An 11,012-nucleotide genomic window follows, 5' to 3' on the forward strand; every position below is an offset into this window, starting at 1 on the left:
CAAGAAACATTTACAGGTGCTGGACTCACTGCCCTGCCTGTCTCCTGCAGACCTGCCTGCAGGCCCATCCTGCAGCTCATCCTCCCAAACATGTGCTTTTCCTGGCCAACGCTTGCAGCTGGCCCCACTGGAGTGTGGCCTCCATGGACCCTCAGGTCAGGGCAGAGCTGTTGAGATGTGGCACTGGATTTTTTTTCTCCAAACCCTTCTGCCTTCAGAAACAGCCACGATGGTGTGACATCCTTGATCATCCCTCCTGAGGGTGTGGGTGAGCTGGGGGCTGGAATGCTCCAGCTGTGTTGGTGAGGGTGGGCAGCCAGACTCCTGGTGCAAACCTCCGCTCAGGGGCGTGCAGGGATCTCCGAGTGACCTCCCTCGGGGACAAACAACTCCTGTTTCCCCTTTGCAGGGAATAGAGCCCGTCTGTGTGTCTGGCCCTTCAGCCCTGCATCTGCTGCCGTGTTCTCTGGGTCTGTTTGCACGGCAGCGTGCAGGGACTTGCCAGGGAAGGGGCGATTATCTGCCTGGAACGGCGGCAGCGCTTCCCCAGCGGGAGCGTGTGCTGGGGGCAGGGAGGATCCAGTGCTGGGCAGGGATCGGCTTCTGGAGCTGGGTCTGCCTGCAGCCTCCTCGACCAGTGCTGATGAAGCTGCTCCAATGACTCAGGATCGTTCCTATAGACCTGCAAAACACCCTGCAGCTCCCAGACAGGCAGGATCTGTGGGGGAATGAGGGGGTGCTGTCTGGAGAGGGACGTTTGGGTTGTTTGGAATCTCCCAAGGGGAACAGGCTGGATCCATCTCTGCCCTTGCAGCAGAGTGGTAATCACAGCCCCTGACTCATATCTCTGTGAGCACACCTCATTCTCCCTCTGAGACGCACCCTTTGTACCCAGTACAAATTTGAGCTGGGATTTGCTTTGAGCTCCAGGTTTTCCTGAGTCCAAGAGGAGTCTAGTGATGAATGAGTTTGACTCAGGCCACCCATCAGACATCATTTTGGGAATAAGAGGCTGATGCACTGCAGACCACTCCCCTCCATTCAGTGTGGGATCTATTAAGACATCTTTGGCTCGTGAGGCTGAATGCTGGGTAGTCCCTGCCCTTAGACACTCAGGAGGGCATCACATGGAGCTCCTGTTGGAGTCAGGTCCCCCACTCCACAAGTTTATTGTTGGGACAGATGAAGCATGACACATGGCTTAGAGTGAAGGGCACGAGGTTGTTGGCAGTGTTGGAATGGAATCCAAGCCTCTTTGGGCCCTGTGTGGGATCATAAGGATGCTGTGGCATGCTCCCCGTGTTGGCTTCCCACCAAGCATGATGCACATTGATTCCTACAGGGCACTGCTGACAGATCCATTGCCCCTTTAAAAGAGATGAAGTCATCTCCCTCTGAAGCCATCTGGCACCAGGACAGAGTCAGAAGCTCAGTGCAACAGAAGGCTGGGATGCCAGCCCACAGAGGGGATGTCATCACTCCACAGACAGATGGGACCCTGAAGGGATGGGGAGAGGTGCTGCTCAGGACCCTGGGGGAAGGATTGGTGAGTGGGGAAGGCACTGGTGACCCGCTGGCAGAGTACCAAGGTGTGCCATGTCCCCACTGCCATCACCCCTGCGAGCAGAGCCCGCTGGGGCTGGAGCTGCAGGTTTTCCTGGGAGGACAGGGGGCTGTACCAGGCCCTCATCATGGGATGAGCTGTCAAGTCAGCGTGTCTCCTCCTCCCCTCCATCCCTCCGTGCGGAGCAGGCATGAGCTCATCCCAAGCCCCTGGTCCTGCCCCACGTGCCGGATGGCTGATCTCAGGGATGGCTGAGCTCCTGGATGGCTGATTCATGGATGGCTGATCTCATGGATGGCTGATCTCATCGCTGGCTGTGCCACCAGTGCCGTGTCACTGTGTCACCGCAGTCCCTGACAGGACACCGTGGGAAGAGGAGCCACCACGTCCCAGCGAGGCTTGGGGAAATGATCTCAAGCAAAACTGCCCACCAGGCTTAAGTCGGTGGTGGAGGATGAGGTGAATTCCTCGCTGGCACACCCAGGGAACAGCCTCTCACCTCCAGGTCTGGCAGGAGGTTTCTCTCTCGCTATTGCTGGCCATTCCAGATGCCTCTTGCATCACAGACCCCTAAACCCTCCTGGTGTGACTCGCTCAGGAGCTGGTCCCCTTCATAGAACTTTGCTTGGTCATACTTTCGTGCACCAGCAATGTCCCAGGCCACCATAAGTCTTTCTGAAGCTGCTGCCCTGGACCTCCTTCTCCCCACCATGCACTGCAAGGCATGGTGGCTTCTGGCCAAGGCAGGGACCTGGTCAGTGCCTTCTGCTGGCCCAGCTTTGCAGGAAGGAGCTGGGGCTGTGATGGGTGGATGAACACAGATGTGCTTTTCCACCACATGAGAATGAGAAACCAAACTTCAGCTTGGTGTTTGTGGAAAAGATTGGTGGGGCTAGCAGTGGATAGTAGAGGAGGGGACAATGTAGGAATTGTTTGGGTCTTACTAGGAGCTGGGGATAGAGGACAGTGAGTTAAAGGGTAGAGCAAGGATGAGAAGTTAAATTACAGCTCCACAGTTCAGGTGTCTGTCCAGGGAGAATGAGCCATTCCCAGAAGATGAGTCTCTCCCCTCACTGATGCCACACAACCAGCTTGGACTGGATGTTTAACTTTTAGTCCAGTGCACTGGATCGCGTGCTGGGGATTGCATGGGCACTAGGAGATCAGGCACAGGCAGAGCAGGGTCTGCCCACACTCTTGCTTCACTCAAATGTCTCTGGTTTGCCTGGCTTGAGCAGAAACTCTTTCAAAGTGGAGGTTAATTTTGAAATAGGGAAATAATTTGTGCTTGTTCTGGTCTGGCCTGAAAAATCCTGGACCACTAACTCTTTTCCCTAGGAAAGACCACTCCTCTCCTGCTTTGTCATGCTTTGGGAAAAAAGTTCTGCTCTTCTCCAGCCCAAATGCTTTGTACTCTCTCCTTTGCATTGCCGTCCATAAATTTTTATTAATCTGTTAACCCTCAGTCCCAGACTTCCATGCTCCCTTCTCAGATCCTTGCTTTCTCCTTCTCCTTTGCCTTGGTGCTTAGACCTGACACCCCGTCTTGCCTGGCAGAGAAACCAGGCTGGAAGTTCCTTGCTCCAAGGGCATTTTAAAGAGGCGCCGTTGTGCAAGGCAGTCTTGTCCCAGGAGCACAATCCATGTGATGATTATCTCGATACCATCCTCCCTGAACCAGGGCAGCCTCAGCCAAAAAAGGAATTTAGAGCTAAACAGCTTTTGTTTACAGGAAGCCAAGCACAGTGTCTGGGCTTGTACCAGTGTAGCAGGAGATGTTGCTACTGTCTCAGACTGCAAAATATTGATGGATGGTGTGTCCCTGAGATTTCCCAGGGATGTTATGGGAGCAATCTCCCTAATTTTTGAAGCATCTAGTATAGGAGCCCAAGGGGGAAAGTGTTTCCTTTGGCTGACTGGACAAGCAAGCAAAGGTCATCAGCTTTATTGACTGCTGTGTTTGGCCATGATCACCACAGGCTTTGCAGCCTCTGCAGCACTCTGTGCCTTGGGATGGAAGAAGGTTTGGTCTCAGGTGTGTTGTAAAGGGCACTGGCCGCCAAGGGACACAGTACCAGCTGCCCAAACCTCCATGAATTTGTACTACTGAACAAATCCACTGTCCAAAATCCCACTGATTTCTCACGGGCTAGCAAAAGAGAGGAGACAAACTTCTCTCCCAGTGCTGAAGCTACTTTTCAGGAGCTATTATTGTCTTCCTTCTGGGTTTACAAAACCACAGTCCTACAGGAAAAAAAGCTGCTCTGCAGACCGAGGCAAAGAGCCTCATGCCCAAGGCTTGTCCTGCTCAGGACAAGGAAACAAACAACTGGGAGAGAAAATCAAAATGTCTGACTGCTCTCCAGATGTGAGGGAGGGCTTGCCCACATCTGGCAGGGAGTGTTTCTCAATGGGAACAGCTTTCCTCAGCCCTCAGCACACGGCTGGGGGTGGCTGTTGTACCCACAAACAGGATGGTCCAGTTCCTGTGGAGGCAGATCTGTTTGGGCAGTTCAGTGAGTCAGAGAAGATTTACCAGGAGCTTTTTGTGTCAAGAAATGTGTTTTGGTGAAAAAAAGGAAGAAGTTTATAATAAGTTGAGAGAAAAAAAGGATTGAAAAAAATGAAAGAAATGCAGGTTGTAGAGGCATTTCCCAAACAGCAAATCCTAGTGCTGAGGGATATAATCCAGCCCAGTCAGGATGGCCTTTGTGGGATTCACTGGTGGCCCACTGCCTGCTTTCAAGTGAGCCAAGTTTGGTAACACCTCATGGGGCTACAGTAAGACTTTGCCTGTCTTGAAGCACTTTGTCCAACCATTTGGAGAAATATCTGAGAAATTTACCCTTGGAGTTGTGCTGCCCTGATGTGTATCAGTCCCAGGCTCCTTCCCTTCATTCCTGGGACAGGGGATAATGATGTCTGTAGTGCTGACAGTCTTCTTGGTAAAAAATGTGTGCTGAGAAGAGGGGTGGCAGAGCCTCAGTGGTGCTGGGCTGGGCCCATAGCATCCCCCAAATGTCTGTCATCTCCCAGTGCCTGCATCCTTCCAGGGAAACAGGGGCATCTGTTAACCTCCTTTTCACTGGTGGGGAAACTGAGGCATGGAGATGTTCAGCCATACTTGCAAACATGTTAAGCCAAACAAGGAGTAGATATATGAGGGGAAGAGAGGAAGGGAGAAGGGACCTGAAGACTGGAAGGTTTGATGGGGCAAGAAGATACCAGGTGTGGAAATGCTGCCTGGGAAGGTGAGCCTGTCCTTTGCAGTGCCAAACCTTCTGTTTTGTCAGGGTTGGGGAAGGCACTTCCCTCATCACCCTGCCCAGCAAACCCTTCCCCAGTGAGCTGGGCATGAGGACTCAACTCCCCTGTTTGAGGTGAAGGCTGGATACACTGCTGGAGAGCAAGGTTGGTCTCTGAGTTTCCCCAGAAGAGAGGTTTCTCCACTTTCTGCTATGGCAGCACTCTCCATCACTGATGCTTCTTGGCTGGGGGTTTTGCTGTGAAGCAGCTCTGAGTACCTGCCCTTCCCTCCTCCCCTGATCTGTGCAGTTTAGGCATAGCATGAGCAAGAGGAAGGGGCAACCTTCATTGGAATGAGAGGCAGTCTGCCAGGAAGATAAACAGAAAAAGGCCTGGGTGAGAGGTGTGGAGAATCCCTAAAACTGAGGGGCTTTGCATTAATTATCATATTAAGCGTTCAAACTGCAAAAATACCCATCTCCATTTTCATGCGTGTTCACTTTAAAAAGAAACAAAAATCCTGCTTAATTGCTCCACTTAATTCATTAAAGGATTAAGGCAAAGACTAAAGGAAAAAAGTGAAGTATGATGATGGGCGGTTCTGGCATCCTGCTCTAAACCATCCGAGTGTTTTGGAAGGAGCCAGGGTGTGAACATGACTCCTCTGGCCAGCGTTCCTGCCCCATTCCCAGCACGGTGGTGAGCCCTGGAGCTTGAGCAACCCCCACCACTGGGACCAGTGGGACTTGGGGGCACAGCCCCAGGCCCTGTTCTTTGCTTGGCAGATGCAAATCCTCCCACTGAGCCCTTTGCAGGAGCTTTGCAAAGACCTCAAGGCATTCTCCATCCTCTTTGGCTGCATGTTTGACAGATGCTTCTGACCCATGGACCAAACCTCATACCGAGCCACCCCATAATCCAGGGGTTTCTTTTTATGTTTTGAAGTGCTGCAGCAGGAGGCAATGTTGGCTTTTGCAAAATGTCCTCTGTGTTTTTTTGCCTTGAGCTTAAAAGTAAACCTGGGAGGCTGGTTTATCTCTCAGGCCCATTTTAATTTGAGTTCCCAAAGTTTAGAGGTCGGGTCGGTGTGGGTCTGCCTGCATCACACCTGGAAGATGCAGAAAAAGGATACAGGGAAAATGTGCAGATGGGGAATTTGATGCCTGATAAAGGAGAGGGGAGCAGCTAGGTGGAGGTTAAGGTTAAGGTTAAGGTTAAGGTTAAGGTTAAGGTTAAGGTTAAGGTTAAGGTTAAGGTTAAGGTTAAGGTTAAGGTTAAGGTTAAGGTTAAGGTTAAGGTTAAGGTTAAGGTTAAGGTTAAGGTTAAGGTTAAGGTTAAGGTTAAGGTTAAGGTTAAGGTTAAGGTTAAGGTTAAGGTCAGGAGAAGAGATTGCCCATCACTTCTCAGATTGATGTGACCAAAGCCAGGCTGGAGTGCTGGTTTGGAGCAGAAGGACAGGGGTAAGCCCACCTCAGGGGGACAGGCTGTGCTGAGGAGAGGAGGGAAGTGCTGCCATGGGCAGGGGCTGCAGGGGATCTCACAGGGCAAAGAGAAATAGGAACAGAGCTCTGCAGCCAGAGCGTGTGAGACCAGCTCCGGGCTTCTGCATTCTCCTGGGGAAGGAAGGCTGCTGGCTTGACAGAGGGACTGTGTTTGGGGGTGTGGGTTTGCTGCTGTACAGCCCCTGAAATCAGATCCCACGTCCTGAGCAGCTGAGTTTCCCTGTGGCTCCTGGTGGCTCAGCACAGCCTTGGTGGCAGGAAGAGGCCAGGGCAGCGTGCATCGCCCTCCCAGCCCAGCTCCTGCAGGGCCTGAGGTCAGCTACAGCACTGCCCCTTCCCAGCTGCCAGCACACCCGAGCCAGGATGGGCTGGGGAGCCTGTTCCCTGCAGCAAGGACTGAGCACGTGGCTCCTGGGCACAGCAGGGCTCTTGGGGTCTGGCCTGAGAGGGGAGCAGAGCATCTTCTGCTCTGGGCTGCCCTCAGATCACTGTGCAGCACCTGGAGCAGCTGGGCTTGGGCAAGGTGAGCACCCAGACAGAGCTCAGCTCCTCAGCAGGGCACCCAAGGTTTGGCTGACAGCCTGGCTTTCACTCCCTCCTTCCTTTGCTCATCCCTCTCCGGTCTCGTCGCTGACCACAGGTGGTAGCAGGTGCCTCGCAGAAAAGCCAGATTGGAGCTACAGATTTGTGTGTGTGTGTGAGGGGGAAACAGCAAATCATCCTTGAAACAATGTTCCTTTTCAGAGTCTTGGCTCCTGGCAGGAATAATCTGTCCTCCCTGGGCAGCTCAGCCTGGCAGCAGCTCTGCCTAATCCTGCCCAAGTCGTGGCCAATCTGTGGATTGCTCAACTGTGGGTGACACGAGAGGCTTCTGCAGCCCCCTGGGGAGCCTCTGGGGCTTGTTGTGGCTCTGGAGGAGGCTGGGAGGAAAGGGCAGGTGATATGATTGTATGGGGAGGCACATCTGTACGGGCAGGCACATCTGTACGGGTAGGCAGGAGTGCTGGGAAGGTTGGGTTTGTGCTCTGTTCTTAGGACAGCCCCCATGGGTGATGCTGAGGGTTGGTCTAGGGTGGGGATTGGGGTCCATTAAGGAACCAACCTGAATGGGCATCCATTGCTGGGTGGGGAGAGCACTGACTGCTGTTTTGGGGTCACTCTTGGTGCCTCAGGGCTGGACTCAAAGCAGAGACCCCAATCCTGGTGTGCTGCAGCAGCTGGATGCTCTGGAATGCCCTAGACACAGCTGCTGTCACCCACAGTGAAAAATAAGGGCTGTTCAAAGATTCTCAGTGACTTTGTAACCCTCTTTCCCCAAGGAAAGGAAGAGCAGCACGATCCTGCTCTCTGGAGCTGTTTGCAATAGTGCTGCTCAGATTACTGGGGAGGGTGTGCACAGAGGTTTAATTTCATGGGTTTTCAGCACTGTGGGCTTCTTTCTGCAAGTGAATCTTGTGCTGTTTTGGATCTAACAGTCATTGTTTGAAATGCCCTCCCAGAGTTGTTCCCCTACCAACTTTTATCTGTCTCCGCCATCATAAATATCATCTCATTTTATCTTTCAAATGGGCCCTGGAATGAAGGCTGTGGGCTGTCTTGAACCCCAGACTGGGGAATTCAGATTTTATTTGCAACATGCCAGGGAATTTTGTTTTCCAGTAACGACTTGTGCTGTAATTGTGAACTTCCTCTTATAAGAGAGATCTAACTCCCCACTTCCCTGGAAGGGAGGCTTGAGCACTGCTGGTGCTTTCTACAGTCCCCTTGAAATTCTCAGTTTTAGCAAAGCTAGCACAGGAGAGGGATTTGTTCACCTTTTGATGCAGACTATTTGGAGGGGGGGATGCAGGAAGGGTCATTGAAGCCAGACCTTCCCTGGAGGAAGGATGGAAGGAAGGGGAGTTTCTGCTTACCACCTCCACCTTTCCTTCCCAGCTCCAGTTTTCCTCTTCCTTTGCCTCCTCTCAGCGTGCTCTGACCCCAGCCTGGCCCTGGGTCACCTCCTGCTGGTTGGGTCAGAGCCCAGCTGAGCCTCTGGCCCTGGCAGGGAGGGCAGTGCTGCCCTGTCACCTGCTGCCAGCCCTGCAATTAGCATGGGAGAGGAGTTCACTCAGCCTGCTCCTGCCAGACCCCCGGGTGATGAAAGTCGGTGTTTAAAGGCAGCGAGATAGGGCTGGGGAGGGGATCAAAGGCATGCTGCCTGCAGCAGCTCCTGGCCATGCAAAGCATGGGGCTGTGCTCTCGAGGTGATGCTCAGCACTCCTCATCCCCTGGCCCTGCTCAGTGCCACCTCAGTGCCAGCCCTGCCTCCAGACCTGCTGCTTCCCTGCAGGGAAAGCTCTGGGCTCTGCTGGACACAGGCATCCCTGTGCACAAACCCTTCTGCATCGGGGCACACGGGAAGGTGTCTGTGGTCCCTGACATTTCAGGGGCTCTTTGGTCCCTCCTGGGGGTCACACAGCTCCCGGTGTGCCACCTCCAGGGGCAGAGCTGCAGAAATTGCATGCACATTTAAATGCAGCTTGTGCTGCCTGGCAGGCGTGGAGCAGCCTCTGTTCCCACGGACTCATTTACCTTCTTGGAAGTGGAAAGTGTTCAGTACCTGGCGGGCTCTGCTGAGCTAATTAATTTATTTAATAACAATTCTTAGCTGCTCTCCAGGCCTAGCTGCTTTGCATCCCAAAGGGTAATGATTTTTTTTTTTTTCAGAAGTTCCCAATGGAGATGTGCCTGGTTTATTTATATAGATAGGTATTACCTTTTTTTGCAGTTCTCCATTTGAACAGCATGTTGCACAGCAGGGCTCTGGCTCTGTACCCCTGCTCTGACATGCTGTTGTCATGTACATAAACACTGCCACCACTCTGGGAGACTGCTCTGGGGATGCTGTGGGCTCTGCCCTCTGGGACAAGGGGCCCCATGGCTCTATGAACCAACGGGGCTGCAGCTTGAGATAGTGATCCAGCCTAATTAACCTGAAATTCTCCAAGGACTTCAGTCATTAGAGGGAGATGGGGGAGCCCCTCTGCTGGTCTGGGTGGTTCATGGTGCCCTGTTTCCCTTCCTCTGCAGTCCCCAGGAGGAAATCCAGCTGGCTTGGGGGGATGCAGGAGGATGCAGCTTTCCATGATGACTTGTCAGCTCAGCATTGCTGCTCTCAGCCAACACCCTTCCCTTGGAAGTAGGGATGGGGCTGTGCCCTGGACTAGGGACACATATTTCCTAGCAGGAATTAGGAGTCTTGTTACCTGACCAGGAGTCTCTGCCCATTTTCCTGCTGCCCCTGGCATGGCTGTTAGGACAGTTGACTCGAGGGAGTTTGTGTCTTGTTTCAACACAACATGGAAATGCTGATCAAGGCTGCCTTGCCTTCAGGGACAGGCAAGAAAACATAGGTGTGGGAAAAAGCCTGTCACCCTGCAGGGCAGGTGCAGGGCATGCCACTGGAATTACCCACAGCAGTGCCCATGGGAGCCTCTGGGTGCTGGGGACACTGGCTCACTGCTGGGGCACAGGGGCAGGTCTTGCTGTCCCAGGGACTGGGCAGGGGAGGAGAGGAACAATGTCCATGGGTTGGTTCTCCCAGAGCCTGGCAGTGCCACTGTGTGGGATAGAGTGTGACTCCACGGCAGAATTAAGCAAGGTGCTCCTGGCACCATCCAGCCCAAACCTCCTGTGACCATCCCGTTCATGGGGAGCTTGTGTAGTTGCATCCTGTCGTGAAACAGAAAGAGGAGAACTCCCAGAGCCGTGGCTGAGGAGCTTTTCTATCGAGCTCCGTCAGGTGCAGAAGCCGTGGCTGAGGATGCTGAGGATGCCGTGGCTCCCGGGAGGGCTCTCTCACCCCACTCCATTCCCTGAGCCCCCTCACCGCTCGGCAGGAGCTTGTTCTCCTCCTCGCCCTGAGACAGACCTGGGTGTTTCCGAGCCTTCCACCCCCGGGTTGTGCCCCGGCGGGCTCCTCTCCTCCCCCGTTCCCCACTCCTACCCCAAATGGCATTTTCCCTGCCGGTGAGTCACGCTGCGCTGTTGCAATTCTCACCTGGCCACGACCTCAGCGGAGCCCTGTCCCTGCACGCCGGAGCTCCGTGATTCAGCTGGGATCAGAGCACTTGCGCCTTCTCCCTGTGCCCAGCTGTGTGTATCCAGGAAAGCATTTCTGCCTGCTGGGCAGTGAATCACCCAGGAGTGGCTTACCCAGCCCTGCCTGCTGCGAGCAGGACGGGCGATGGGAGGAGAGGAGGAGTGTGGGCAGCCTTCCTCCCGCACAGGGACCGCGGCTGCTTTGCGATGCAGCACGCAGGTTTTGCAGGGGAAGAAGAATCGAGTGGGGATGGAGCACTTGGCTGCTCCTTGCGGGGCACTCCGGTGGCTGTCAGCCCCGGGGCAGAGCAGAGCAGCCCAGCCTGCCTGTGCTGGCTGCAGGGGCTGCAGCTCGTCGCCAGCCCCGTGGCTCGTCCTCTGCTGGTGCTTCAGGCGAGCCGGGACACGGCCACAGCCGAGGGGACATCGCCGTGCCCTGCCCTGAGCTGGTGCTGGGCCGATCTCGCTGCCAATTCCCACAGCCCATGCGGCAGCTGTAGGCTGGGGATTTTCCAAGTGGGGAGCTGGTACAGGGCCATCCTGCATGCCCAGCTGTCCTCTCCCACCGGCAGTAGGTGGCATTCTGTGTGGATGGAGCAGACTCTCATTGTGCTCTC

This window comes from Serinus canaria, chromosome 13 (assembly GCF_022539315.1).
Source record: "Serinus canaria isolate serCan28SL12 chromosome 13, serCan2020, whole genome shotgun sequence".
Classification (NCBI taxonomy): domain Eukaryota; kingdom Metazoa; phylum Chordata; class Aves; order Passeriformes; family Fringillidae; genus Serinus; species Serinus canaria.